This window comes from Lycium ferocissimum, chromosome 6 (assembly GCF_029784015.1).
Source record: "Lycium ferocissimum isolate CSIRO_LF1 chromosome 6, AGI_CSIRO_Lferr_CH_V1, whole genome shotgun sequence".
Taxonomy (NCBI): Eukaryota; Viridiplantae; Streptophyta; class Magnoliopsida; order Solanales; family Solanaceae; genus Lycium; species Lycium ferocissimum.
This window is the reverse complement of record NC_081347.1, coordinates 11,849,574-11,865,448: the sequence shown is the minus strand read 5'-3', so window position 1 is coordinate 11,865,448 and position 15,875 is coordinate 11,849,574. Positions and strand designations below refer to the sequence as shown.

Here is a 15,875-nt window from a genome sequence, read left to right as displayed (position 1 = left end):
GCTAAACTCCAGCAGCTGTCAACGAAACAAGACTATTTAGACTTGAATGGTTGAATTATTGTCGTGGAAAGAGTCTAAGTTTGCCCCTAAACTAATATTGTCTTTCGCTTAACTTTGCCTTTACTTAAAAGTTGGCAACAAAAATACTTGTTGTTACCCTTTATTTTATACTATTATCGTTGCATTCACCATAGTCCACACAGGCTACATGAATGACATATGTCATAATTAAAACACATGTTCGAGCCACTTCAAACATATCCAAACCAAATACCAATAAACCCACCCAGAAGCCCATGCCAATGACCCCATCTTTCAGGCATGTTAAATGACACAATTAACACTAATCAAGTAACGACTAGTCTACTAGTCAACTTCTTGTTAAATTTTCACAAAACGATTTCCAGTCACTATCTTTTAAAAAGTCTGACTGATTGTTTCACATTCAAGTCACCGAAGATAGCAATCGACAGCTGCCCAGGAGGTGAAGGAATTTCATAAACTCCATTTAATCAATTTGAATTTGCGAAAACCAGTTATTCGTCCTTTACTCAGATGGCAAGGAATGATGAAGATTTTTTATTAAACTGAACAAATTTCCCCAACTCAATATGATCGATTTGAAGAATTTGGAGAAAGCCATTTATTTGTCCTTTACTCTGATGGCCAAAGATTAAAGGCTTGAAGCAGGAGAACTTAGGTAGTTTAGGAATCAATGCTACTGAAGCTAGTTATTAGAAGGGTAAAACCTGACTGAATCATCAGCAAAAAGAGAACTAGGATGTTCAATTGATATCAGGTTGTATACGATAATTCACAAGCAAATGAAGCAGAAGGGGATGAGTTTTGATTTCTGAAAGTGACACCTTTACATGATTCGAAATTGATAGACAAGTCACTAGCCTAGAGTGAACCAGCATGAAAAAGAAGTTGATCTCACAAAAGGTGACAAGGAAAAATAGAATCCACGTATAAACATTGATGATGATACTGGTGAGCACTTCTGCTCAATTAGATATCCGGATGTTTTTGACCTCTAACAGAAGCTCTCATCTCCCCTTTTCGTCTATCTTCAAAAAGTCATGTTGACAAAACTCTTTAAAAGAGATCCGTTTCTCTGCAGATATAAGGAGATTTTTATCAAATTTTAATGAGGTAGGAAGGAAAAACAAATGATATTGAGTACACAAATCTGCAAACCTGGATCGATAGACAATAGTCTTGAGCACAAGTCACCACAATCCGGGTGCAACTGAGGAAGAATCGGCTCAGAGAAAAGAAGACGTAGAGATGCCTTGATATTCTACGGTATCTATTGTTTTCTAAAAACATAAATAATTAAAGATGGTGAATCCAAACAGAGAAAGGCCTTTGCATTGGAAAAATGCTATTACCTGAACACTAGTTCTACCGTGGAAGGGAGGGTAACCATTAAGTAGTTCAAAAAGAGTTGCACCAAGACTCCACATATCAACCTATTCAGAATAATGCGTGTCAGTTTGTCTCATCTCTGTAATAAATATAGTAGTTTGTCTCATCTCTGTAATAAATATAGTTGTAGTAATTATTCTTACATTGTCATCATATTTTTTAAATTGTGGAATTTCTGGAGCCATGTAAAAAGGGGACCCACAGACTGTTTCTCCAAGGTCGTTCGGATTTAACACTCTGCTCCAAGAATAAGAAGATAAAGAGATTGTTAATGATGTCAAGCATTTGACAGTCCCTGTTTGAAAATTCAATATCACATTTCTTTACCTTGAGAGACCAAAATCAGCAATCATTCTTCATGCTAGATAAAAGAATGTTCTGAACCAGAAATGAACTGAATTAGAACATTATCAGACACAAAAATAAATAAATAAATAAATAAATAAGATAAACATCATGTATTTTGAGCATAATTATTCAAAGGTGAACAAAATTCAACAAGACAAAAAAGAAGAGAACAATGAAGAATAGCAACCTTTTTTTTTTTTTTTTGATAAAGCAATGGCGAATAGAAACTTGTAAAAACAACGAACAAAAAGATTACCAGATAAGGAATTGTATGCGATGTGGCCCACTTGTAGATTTATTAAGCTGGTGTACTAAATTTTTGTAGGTTGTGTTTGTGTTAGGGGACTCTTTATTCATTTCTTCTCATAGATATCTATTGCTATTTTTTCTTCTCTTTTGGACACAATTTCTCCAACTTTCTACATTTTCATGCTTCCTTATTCCCTTCTTCGCCGTAATTAAGGAATTAGGCCCTACTTTTATATCTCAAACTTCCTTTCACCTTCTCAAAACCTTTTCCTAAGTTAACATTGTTTTTTTTCTTTTAATTCCAAAACTGAAGCACACATAATCAGCTACTCAACCGGCGGAAGGGGTTTGAATATCAGCTCGAGACGGTAATAGGAATGTCAAATGTTAGTTGAAGAAACTGAAACAACATTTTAGACAATTAATTTATGCAGAATAAAGGACAAAAAAGATGTATACGGTAAAAATCGGGCCAATGCAAGACCGGTGAGATCGGGTGCCGAGGGTAGGACCAAATGAACACGAGTATGTTCGATCTTTTCTTCAAACCGGGGGAATGGCACCGGATGCGGCTAACCTGAGATAAGAGAAGTGTATCCGTTGATCCGGCATCACCGAACCAAACTCAACGTGACCGTTAGTCCGGTTTCTCCATGTCCGAACTTATCATGGCCGTTGGTCCGGTTTACCAGTTGCGGTGCTACCACGCGTCAGGACCGTTCTGTCATTTTATACTGACAGCCGTACGGGTGTCAGACCGTACGGTACTATCTTATCCTTTTAGGGTTTCTTTATTTTAAAAGGTTTTGTATTGTATTCAAGGCCCATGAGGCAAACCTATAAATAGAGGACATTTCCCTACTTTTAGGGGTTGGCTTTTGAGATCTAGAACATTGTAATAGAAAAATATATTGAAGCTCTCTCTCTCTCTCTCATTTTAGTCCGAATTTGAAGTATACTTTGGCTTGTTCATTCACTCAATACAATATATTGCCATATATATATATATATATATACACTTAGCTCAATCACCAATATCAATATATTTATTATAGATGAAAACTTACATATCTATATATATTATTACAAATAAGTCCATATCAATTTCATATCAACCGAATAATAGATTAAAAATCATAATAAATTCAATTGTTACCGAAATTCGAGGTAAACAGTTTGGCGCCCACCGTGAGGCTAGGATAATAGCGTTTTTTTAATCTTAGCTTCTACCTCCTTTTACCCGTTTGACTAAGGAATCGTCTGCTAATTTCTACTAAAAAACGGACAAATGGCAAGCAGCGGACAGTCTGTTCATGTTAACAACAATGAGATTGTGGCTGAAAACGAGAACAGTGGGTTACGAAACCCAGATCCAGTCGACCCAAACTCTGTTGATTCGAGGGAAGGCCTCAACCGGCAGAACACCGTGAACCAAGAGAATGCCACCTTACCGGCCACTGATCCCTTGACTACTCATAACTCAATTACTTTATCCCGGGCCCAAGGCCGGAAAGCACCGGATACTCCGGATGAGGTTAACTTACGTTTAATTTTTGAAATGTTGTAGGAACAGGGAATCGCCATAGCTGAACAGGGAATTGCAATAGCTCAGCTGCAAAGCAAAAATGATAAGGCAGCCCCGGAAAGATCAAAAGGCGCCACTGAACCAAGAAGAGATGAAACACGGATAGTGAAGAGTAATGGATCAGGAGCCGGTTCATCCATCAAAGTTCTAAAGATGCTCGAGACCTTGGCAAAGCAGGTAGATTCAACAGAGAAGAGGGTGGAAACGTATAACTCTCGAGTGGATCAGATACCGGGGGCTCCACCTATTCTAAAAGGGTCGGATTCAAAGAGGTACATTCAAAGACCTTTCCCTCCAAGTGCGGCTCCAAAGTTAATCCCGAAGAGATTTAAAATGCCGGATATCCAGAAATACGACGGCACAACGAACCCACAGGAGCACGTGACTTCGTACTCCTGTGCCATAAAAGGCAATGACGTCGAAGAGGATGAAATTGAGTCCGTTTTGCTAAAAAAATTTGGGGAAACACTATCGAAAGGGGCGCTGACCTGGTATGACCATCTGCCTGAGCATTCAATCACTTCTTTCGAAATGCTCACAGATGCGTTCATAAAAGCCCATGCCGGGGCTAAAAAGGTGCAGGCTCGGAAGGCGGACATCTTCCGCATAGCCCAAATGGATGATGAATTAGTACGAGAATTTGTCAACCGTTTCCAAAGGGAATGGATGGAGCTCCCTCCGGTTCCGGAGGAATGGGCTGCAAAAGCTTTTACCAACAACAACAACAACAACAACAATAACAAGAAGCCCAGTAGAATCCCACCATGTGAGGTCTGGGGAGGGTAGAGTGTACGCAGACCTAACCACCACCTTGAAAGGTAGGGCAGCTGTTTTCGAAAGACCCTCGGCTCAAGAGAGGAAAAACAAGACAAAAGGTCAGATAGGGCCAAGCATATCAAAAACAATATGAAAACAAGGAATAACAAAAGCGAGAAAGTCATGGTAGAATAGTCCGGAAAGAAAGGAGCATTAACTACTATAGATAAATAAGATAATCAAAGTACAAAGGCCCAACAAATATAAGCAGAAATCAAATGCAGAAATCAAATGGCAATAAACGAATGAGCAAAACTACAACTACTATGGTGAAAGGGTAAGCAACCTAGCCTTCTATCCTAATCTGAGTCCTCGGTAAGCTGAAACTGTGCCATATCCTGTGTAATCACCTCTGCCCAATACTTCTTCGGCCTCCCTTTACCTCTCCTGAAACCGTCCATAGCCAACTTCTCACACCTCCGCACTAGAGCATCTGTGCCTCTCCTCTTCACATACCCAAACCATCTCAGCCTCGCTTCCCGCATCTTGTCCTCCACCAATGCCACTCCCACCTTGTCCTGGATATCTTCATTCCTAATTCTATCCCTCCTAGTGTGCCCACACATCCATCGCAAAGATTCGCATTTTCGCGACTTTCATTTTCTGAACGTGAAAGTTCTTGACTGGCTAGCACTCCGCCCCGTACAATAAAGTTGGTCTAACTACCACTTTGTAGAACTTGCCTTTAAGTTTTGGTGGCACTTTCTTATCACACAGCACTCTGGAGGCGATCCTCCATTTCATCCACCCTGCACCAATACAATGTGAAATATCGTCGTCGATATCCCCATCTCCCTATATAATAGACCCAAGATATTTGAAACTTCCTTTCTTTTGAATGGCCTGGGTACTAAGCCTCACTTTCTCGTCAGCCTCATGCAGTACGCCACTGAACCTGCACTCCAAATATTCTATCTTGGTTTAACTCAATTTAAATCCTTTAGACTCCAACGTCTGTCTCCATCCCTCCAGCTTATCGTTAACTCCGTTGCGAGTCTCGTCAATCAGAACTATGTCATCCGCGAACAACAGACACCAAGGCATCTCACCTTGTATTTGTCGCGTCAATTCATCCATCACCAAGGCAAATAGAAACGGGCTAAGAGTTGATCCCTGATGCAACCCCATCGAACGTGGAGTGCTCCGAGTCTCCTCCCTACCGTCCTTACCCTGGTCTTAGCTCCATCATACATGTCCTTTATTGCTCTAATGTATGCCACAGGTACACCTTTAGCCTCCAAGCATCTCCATAGGACCTCTCTTGGCACTTTGTCGTAAGCTTTTTCTAGGTCAATGAATACCATGTGCAAGTCCCTCTTCCGCTCCCTATAGTGCTCTACCAATCTCCTTACAATATGAATGGCTTCTGTAGTCGAGCGCCCCGGTACGAATCTAAACTGGTTCTGCAAATAGACACACCTCTCCTGCACAAACTTTTACCAAAGGGCTTAATCCTCGTAGCTCGACGGTCTCATTCAAACTGAAAGAAAATTTGTTGGAATATGAGGCTGTAACCTGAGCAGATGTTCATAACAGGTACGAATCAAAGATTCGGATAGAGGATAACCAACTCGAGCTCCCCCCGGGACCCATAAATATGAGTAAAAGCTCTGAAAGGCCGAGAAAAGTTTACGAGCTGGAGACTCGATCATCGAGGGAACGCCATCATCGAGGGAAAGATACTGGCCATACTCTTATTCGAAAAAACTGAGCTTCAGATCAGAAAGATCAAGGGTTGGCCCCAGTCACTTCTCTGGTCGGGGTGATAAACGGGCCGAGCGCCCGTTGAACAGTCGAGGTTTATCATTTAGAAGCGATGCCGGGAGTTCAGCTAGCAACAAAGACCCACCAAGGATATCGGAGTACAACTTCAACGTCAACACCTCGGATTTCGTCTCCGCTATCGGCCGTATCACAGAAGCACGATGGCCAAGGCCATTGAGGTCAGACCCGGGTTAACGGGACCTGAGCGTGGTGTGTGAATATCATGAAACCCATGGGCACAAAACTGAGGACTGTCGCCAACTAAGGGAGGAGGCCGCTCGCTTATTGAAGAATGGTCACCTTCGAGAATTTCTAAGTGAAAGAGCTAAAAGCCACTATAAGGAAAGGGAATCTCACAAATGGACCGAACCGATGGAACCTCAACATGTGATCAACATGATAATTGGGGGAACAAATGCTCCTCGGGGGCCGGTTATGAAACGAATAAAGGTTTCAGTCGTGCATGAGAAGCGAGCCGGGAGTACATACCCGAAGGTTCCATCTCCTTCAACAACAAGAATGTAGAAAGCATCATTCAACCGCACAATGATGCATTGATAATTTATATTCTTATTTTCAAATCACAAGTTAAATGTATTTTGATTGACCCAGGTATCTTGGCCAACATTATCCGGTGGAGAGTAGTCGAACAGCTAAGGCTACTCGACCAGATTGTGCCGGTAGCCCGGGTACTCAATGGGTTCAATATGGCGAGTGAAACCATGAAGGAAGAAATTTCTTTACCGGTCAACATTGACGGCACCATACAACAGATGGTATTCTATGTCATCGAGGGAGATATGAAGTATAATGCTTTGCTTTGTAGATCGTGAATTCATAGCATGAGAGCAATACCGTCAACACTACATCAGTTGCTGAAGTTCCCGACCCCGGAGGGGATTAAAACTATCTGAGGTGAACAGCCCGCTGCAAGGGAGATGTTCGCGATCGAGGAAGCGCCATTTTTTCCAAAAAAGCCGGACCAAAGAGATGATGAATTAATCGGAGGCAAAGACACCAAATAGAAATTAATGGTAGCGAGTGTTGACACCCAATTTTGTCCTTCCTTCATTTAATTTTATATACTCGGGCTTCTAAATTTATCGACGAGCTAAATACTTTATTTTTGCTACTTTTATTTTCAACATTACTAGCAGTACTTTATCACAAATTTTAAATGGCTCATCATCGTTTCATTTTCGGGTGGACTCGTTAAATTAATTACAAGACAACATTTGGTTAAATCCTTATTTTTTTCTACATATTAATTATCTTCACGTAGTATATATTGTACTATTTATTAGATTAGAAGCCCAAAAATAATTAAACCAAGGAGGAAGGATCAATAAATTTTCAGCAAAATTATTAGCCCATTACCCATTTCACTACTCAAACGGATCAGCCCACATTACTTCCCTACCCGGTCCAGCCCACAACCGAAATTCACCAGCCCAAGCCCATATTTTCTTTTTTTTCCCAAATCCCTAATCTCTTCTCCTCTTCAGCCGCATACTCTCCTCTGTCTCTAATCTCTCACTTCTTTCCTCTTCCAAATAAGAAACGAATTAGCTTTCTACCATGGCAGATTGCCACCCCATTTTCGTGCAATTTGCTCTGTTCCTGCCTCTCTCTGTCGTCTTCCTCACTTCCCTCTCCATTTCCAGCAAAGAAACAAACCCTTTTCACCATCACAGACTTTTGTTTACCCCCATTTTCGTGCAATACCTCCCTCGCTCATCTTCAACGATGTGGTTAACGTAAAGGGCCAAAAATACTCCTGAAATTTCTGAAAAGGAGATCAACTTTAAAGATTTGATTCGGGTTTTCAAACGGCTATTCATAAAAGGTCTCGCCCAAATTGAAACCCTAGACTTTAGTTTTTACACCTATAAATACATCGCTAAACATTCAGCCGAGGGAGGGTTTTTTGGGGGTTGGCTTGAAAAGTTCTTTTTAAGTTATTTTTTTTTAAATCTGGTCTTGAACATTTTAAACCAGAAAATACTTTTGTTGAATTATGAGATTTGTGATGAAAGGTTAAGTTCTCGATGATTCGATTAACTTTCGTCGCTGCTTGGCAAAAATTTTCAACTACGACACAGACATTTTGATTTTCGACTCGAGTTTCGAATCTGTCAATACGAGAGTAGATTCGAGGCCTCAACGCCCTTGTTCATTGCACCACGAACAGATAAAGTTTGATGCATTTCGACTTACTCTTCTATTAAGAATTCCGTTAGTATAGAAAGTCATGTTGTGATGTCTTGATTATTACCATTTCACTCAAATCTGGGCTTATTGGTACTGTCTGGATTCGTTTAGATACTGTCACATTTTATACGCTTGTTATGGTTGTATGACCTCGTTCCAGTATATGTGTGTCTATTTTTTATATATAACGTTTTAGATTGAATTCCAAGTAGGAAGTTATGTGATTGTCATTTTGTTCGGTCTGATCAGTTTTTAGCATAAGCTTAGGTGTTGTTTGGTTTCAGTTTTCCGTGAACCTGCGTGGACTATGTGTTGGTTTAAAATGGGATTTGCAAATGAGACTATTTTTGCGTTCTGTTGAAAGCAGTTAATGAATGCCGGGAGTCCTGTATGCATGAAATACATTAACAGTACAGTCGGGTCTTAATCATGAAGCTGTTCTCCGACATTAGCCTAGACCTTAAATGAACTAAAAGATTGCTGCATTCGTCGAAAGTGTTATGAAGGAGTTTGCAACGATAGTGCCTATTGCGTTGCCGTCGTGCTTCTTCCTTTTGCTATCTTTTCCCATTTTTGTTTGGTTAGTCATACCTTGTTGGCGTGGCATTTGATGTTTGTTTAGTTTAGTGTCACCATGTTGGTCATGGTATTTAAGTTCTTGTCCACGTCTAAACTTAGCCACTATCATGTTTTGTTTCCCTTTCTAGTCTAGTTCGCTCTATTCTATTTTCGAATTCTCGTAGATTAACTATGTTTTAGTTAGTTTCTCGCTTTAGTATGTAAATCGCTTTTGCTCAAGTTTTTTTTATATTGGCTCTCGTATGTTCGATACCCGAGTAACGCTTGGACTATTTTAAATAGGAGTTTATAATTGGAAGTCAACACGTTCTTAATATGAATTCGCTTGGGTATTTGCAAAAATGTATAGCAGTCCTCTGTTTTAATCATTAAGTTATGAATTGCCACATTTAGTAAGTATTTTATGGAGTCCAAATTGCTATCTTACTCGCCCCCGTACTAGCGTACTTTCGAATCGGACAATTCCTCTTTCGCCTAATTGCTAAAAGATCCAACATATATGAGGAATACTAAATATAATACGTTATTTCTTGTCTCTTATTCTTCGTCAAAGGTTCTTGATTGCTTCCCTTTTAGACATAAAACCGAGAAATTATCTGAAGTTAGAAATAAATTTCAAGGCTAGATCAAGTCGGAGTTATAATAGATATCTATGCTAAATGAATTTGAAAGATGCCTACTGTAGTTTGGATACTTAGACTGAGTTTCCAGGACTTAGAACCTGTCCAAAGCCGAATATACATTCGATATACATCTGATATACACATCGTGGTGTATGCATCTTAGGTATATTGTATATAGGACTAAACAGGTAAATAACACATAAGGTCCAATAATGCGTACGTGTGCACCATATGCTATTTTGTTTATGAAATATATGCATGTATACACGAGATATACCTAGATATACACAATGTATACATGATCTATTGGTTTGTCTCGAACTTACATTATATATGTTTAACCTTATTTATGGACTGCATACTAACTCTTTTCCTTCATTTTTATGCATGACTATCACACGAGTCCGAGGGACTCGTCACCTCCAACGTTCGGTGTTGGGCTAAAAGCCCAACAAAATCTTCCTCTCGTGTCCGATCAACCAGCAAAGAATAAAATAAAAAGGGAACTTTCTGGGCCAAAGTCCAAAAACCAACAGTGGTGCAAAGAACAGTTTTACAAATGGGCTGAACCCATTAATTATATTTTTCTCTCCTCCTTTATTTTACTTTGCGTGTTTAACTTGTATTATGCAACTAACATTTTACTTTGTTTTGGGTTTCTTAGCTAGAATGAACCTTAATAGAATTAGTGGCTTAGTGTTAGTATAATGGGTAGTTAATCCCACTAATTACTTGTCATTTCTATTTATATTCTAAACTATTTATAATATCTATAACATTTATTTGAGTAATTGATTTTCGAAATAGCATGACTACACATTTTGAATCAAGAGAATTGTGTCTTGTTTTTACTATCCTAAGATTTCAAAACGTCACTAATATGTAAATAGCAACTTAAGTATACTTTATAAACTTTATTTTTAAGATTCATCCAACTATGCATATATTCAGCCGAATATAATTAAATAAAGTTAATTAAAGAAATCCCATCTCCTTTTGCATCCTATTTATAAAATAAGTCTAGATTTTCTACACCACTACCTTCATATAATATAATTTTATTTCAAGGTTCAAATCTGTCAGCCTTCTCTTAAAAGCTATTACTTATATGCAAACTATTATATTTTCTACAAGTCTTATTTGAAATAACATTATTATATTTTATTTATAACTTTAGCAATATTTATAAAGCTACTTTCTTTTCTATAACATTCTATTTACACTTAGCCTAATTAATTCACCTAAGTCCGGTCGGTTAACCATTATTAATGGAACTTAGAGGATGCCTAATACCTTCCCTCTAGGTTAGTTGAACCCGTACCTAGAATTATTTGGTTTCGTAGACTTTAAAATAAAATCAACTTTAGGTAATTACTTTAATAACCTTAGGTGCCCTAATTCACCATAAATAATTAGGTGGCGACTCCTTAAACTTTAAATAACCCCGGAATTACCGGGATGTTGTAAACTATTTTGACCTCGGTTAAAATGGGGTGTAACAGCTTGGCGACTCTGCTGGAGATTCACTTAGGTTCTAACCATAACGGAATTAGTTTAAATAGGCTTTGTGTGTTTGTTTATTACTTTATTGTTGATTAACTGTCTTTTCATGCTATTAACTGTTTGTTTGATATAAATTGTTAACTGTTACTGCTTTGATATAACTGTCATCCCGTATCACTTTTCTTCACATCTGAAAATTCGCACTATCACACGTACACGCGAGGTGTGTTTTGCGCACCCGCAAATTTCTTTCAAAAAACCAAATTTTAGGAGAGTTGGCATATGCGCGGGGTGTCCGAATACCGGTGACCGCGTAGCCTTCTCACTCGAGTAGTCCGCTCGGACCTTGCGTCTAGTAAACCAACTCTTAGTCAACCTAGGATAGAGCTAAACCAACACCCGTTATTAGGAGCATACATTTCATGACCTAGAGGTTTAACACCCTTGGTGTATTAAACCCATTAGATGACTTTACCCAAACGTCCAAGTGGGTTCACGACCCCAAGTGACACTAAATCATACTTATGTGCATGTTTGAAGGTAAGTGTGCCTAAATATTGACTATTTGCTTTAATTAATTAAACTTTAGGAGGGAGGGAATGACTAACATTTCTGTGACAGGTATGAATCTACATTGGAGTATGTCCGTGATCCACAATCGACGAAGACCAGTGACATCACAAAATGGAGCTGTACATTTAGACGTAGGAAATTGTATTAGGAAATACTTTATGTTGTATCCATTTAATATGTAATAACTATTACATTTTGTACTTTATTTTGGGAAATAGAATTTGTTTAATTAATCAAAAGCAATGGAATGACGTATTATGACACACTTTACCCTTCAGACAAACGTTAGGCCTACCTCTGGCACAAAGAGGTCACATGCATATTAGGACACTTATTTGTTTGACAACTTGTTTGATTTTATTTGATGAATTATTTGCTACATGACTTACTTGACTCTACGTGATCATGACTTTACCTAGATAGTTTAATGAGACTAACATCATTTGCAATTTATGTTTCTTTTATGTTTATTCCAAAAGAGTTGATTCGTGTTGACACTCGAGCTGGCCGACCATCCTTACCGCACAAGGTCAAAAACGTCATCATTACCTCGACGTAGCTGGGCCGTGCAAGGAAAAGAAATTATTATGTCTGATCCGGCTGTATCTATTTCAACTGGTTTAGAAAACATCGTGATCTCTAACGATCCTCCCGAGACTTCTGAACATAGAAATACTATGCAACATGATGAACATATCGCCCGCTTGACTCAAGAGATTGAGGACCTACGTGGCGAACTAAATCGGGTTAGGGACCTGACTAACTTATCCGTTACACTCCAAAGTCCACCTCCTGAACCCAGAACTGTCGCACCAAATCCACCTCGTTTTCCATCACTTGAATCTCCAGTCCCTGAACACTTTCCTCCACAAAATAATGCACCCACCAATAACAACTTTCCTCCACCAAATCCATCATCCGTCTATACCCCTCTACAAAGTCAACCACCCACCCACATTACCTGTACTCCTCCACAAAATCAACTACCTACCTACAATACCTACGCTACTCCTAATCCACCACCCGTCAACCCACCAAATCAATCACAAGTTCACACTCCTTATATTCCGTCACTTACCAACACTAATCCACCACCTACAACTACTCCTCTAAACCCACCAAACCAACTACCTACAAACACCGCTTATAACACACCACCTCCAGTCCAAAACACCCCACTGTCCAAACTTATCCAACCAAGCATATACAGGGGGCACATTTTGCCACTCCTAACACGCAATATGTCCCTCCGGTATATGCAGCTGAAACACAAGCTTATACCAATCCAAGATGTGATCGAAGTTCCGGCGAAGTAGATCAATACGAGGAAATGGAGAAAGAGGCAAAAGCAAGGGCAGACGATATGTTGCTAAAAGAGATCCACAGTCTCAAAGAAGCAATGAGAAACCTTCAAGTTGCTAGGGGAACTAAGAGTGTAGAATATGAGGATCTGTGCGTTCAGCCTGATGTTGACTTACCTGTAGGCTACAAACCGCCGAAATTTGATACTTTCAATGGAACTGGCGATCCCCATACACACTTAAGGGCTTACTGTGACAAACTGGTTGGAGTCGGTAGAGATCAGAACATAAGGATGAAACCGTTCATAAGAAGCTTATCTGGCGAAGCTCTTGCCTGGTATACACAACAAGATGTCCGCAAGTGGCGTGGTTGGAGTGACATGGCCCAAGACTTTATGGACCGATTCAGTTTCAACACCGATATCACACCAGATAGAGTCTACATGACCAAGTTAACCAAGAAGTCAACTGAGTCGTTCCGCGAGTATGCACTGCGTTGGAGGTCAGAAGCAGCCAGGGTTTAACCCCCGATGAACGATAGAGAAATGACTGCCACCTTCATTGAATGCCAGGCCGGCATATTTTATGAGAAAATGATAGGTATGATGGGACAAAAATTTACGTGTTGTCCGAATGGGTGAAGCCTTGGAAGAAGGAATCAAATGAAAAAATTCAGATCTTACGGCTTTGCAAGTTCGTAAACAAAACCATTCAATGTCGGTTCTATCGGTGGGCTTAAAAAGAAGAAAGAAGATCGTCCGCCGCAATCATGAATGTCCAAGGACATAAGCCGAGCCAAGCCACTACATACTTTAACCATCCACAACCGCCTTTCTACCCTCACCATTACGTTGAACCTTACCAAACTCCACTATCTCCTTACCCTGTCTACAATACCCAAGCAAATTACTACCAACCCCGAGCACCTCCATATCAAAACCCACGTCCATATCAACCTGTTCAAGCTCCTACTTACCAAAATCGACCACATGCTACACCCAAAACTCGTCCAAACACTGACATCAAAAATACCCGTAATTACACTCGGTTCGCTGAACCCTTGGCTCAATTGTTCGAAAGATTGAAAGCAGCAGGCGTGATACAACCGATTGAAGGGAAAATTCCCGATCTCATTCCAAGATGGTTTGATGGTTCTAAACGTTGTGCATATCATTCTGGAGTTGCTGGGCATGACACTGAGGATTGCTATGGCCTCAAAAACAAAATTGAAGCCTTGATTAAAGAGGGAGCGATCCAACTTACTGGAGCTCGGCCCAATGTGGACAACAACCCTTTACCTACTCATGAAAATGCCAACGTGAACATGATCACTGTTGAGAAAGATGGAGATGTGAAAGCCATCATGCCATCAACCTTTATCACTCCCGTGGAAACAGTCCAAAGACAAGCACCAACGAAGATTGCTACTACAACTACTTACAACACCGAGACACCGACCATCTGGGGTGCCGAACCAGGAGAAACTCTAAAGAATTGGACTTGTACTCCGTCCCTGGTTCGCCGGAGTCTTGGTAGATTTGAACATGTAGTGAACTTTTGAGAGAGCACAATTTTAAAATTGAGGCTTAAATTGTGCCCTAAAACTTTTGTTGTTTTGCCTCATCTTTTGGAAGCTTAAATTGCAAAAACTATGAATGCATTTATGATTTTTCCTCAATCATCTATTATTGTTTTCTACTTTATTTATAAAATATGCCAACTCTATGACTGCGACATAAACAAATAGACAGCATACACCCGAGAGAATAACAAAGAAATTAGAGGATAAGACAGATTCCACTTAGAAGAAATTGAAATAGCCGATAGACAATGTTATTCAAATCAAGAAGACATTGAAAGACGCCATTAGGTCAGACAACCTAGTTTTCAACCTTCCCTTTAATATGGTATGAACTACGCTGACCTGATTCCCGTGGTGGGATACGTAGGCAGCCCACATTGGGTTCGGTTGCATTATAACGAAAAATCCAAAAATCCTTATACAAGGAGAACTACACACGGCCTGATTCCCTCGGCGGGATTCGTAGACTATCAACATACGGACAGTCGTATTTAGTTAGAAATCCAACAAACCCTTAGCCATTTACATGACAGAACTACGCTGACCTGATTCCCTCGGCGGGATACGTAGGCAATCCATATCGGGTTCGGTCCCTTTATTAGAAAACTTCAAACCACATTCTATGTACCATACGAACTACGTTCTGACCTGATTCCTTTGGCGGGATACGTAGGCAACCTATATAAGGTTCGGTCACACCACAACATAAGTTTAGTACACCCTTCTGACCAAAACTGGGGCATATTTTGAAAACGTATAGACAAAAATGGTTGGACATCGACAAGATTAAGACTACCAGACAGGAAATAGTATAGACAAATGAAACACTTTCTTTCAATTGTTTCACTACTATTCATCTACTGAGGCTTGAACGGAGATCACAAGATCCAAACAAACAAGACAAATAGAGCGCCAACAACGTCAAGCTTCGAGTTAACACGAATCAACTTCCCCTCCCCAAACTAAGAACTTTTCTTTGAATGCAGGAACAAAAGGCTGCGAGACCGATGGTCAAAGTCTATCAATCCCGGCCGAAAAGCATCACTTGGCTCATTATGGCCGTGCATTAAAAGCCAAACGGCTTTGTTTCTAACTTTATCTTCAATTTTATTTTATCACAACAGCTTTTATGACCTCATTAACAAGTATACCTGTTTTGTAGATTGTCGAGATTGAAGACGAATCGAATCAGGATTACGTGTCATTAATTTGGCCTGTCGCAATACCATCAACGTTATTAGCCAAACGGCTATGCACTTACTTTACTCTTTACTTTATCATTTTATTTTATCATCTACTTTACCAACGTT

The 15,875-nt window shown here is 39.7% G+C and overlaps 1 pseudogene; it reads right to left on the bottom strand.

Moving 5' to 3' along the window:
* Nucleotides 1-7: 7 nt before the first annotated feature.
* LOC132061109 (serine/threonine-protein kinase ATG1t-like) overlaps nucleotides 8-15,875 on the bottom strand; it is a 62,585-nt pseudogene continuing 46,717 nt past the window's right edge.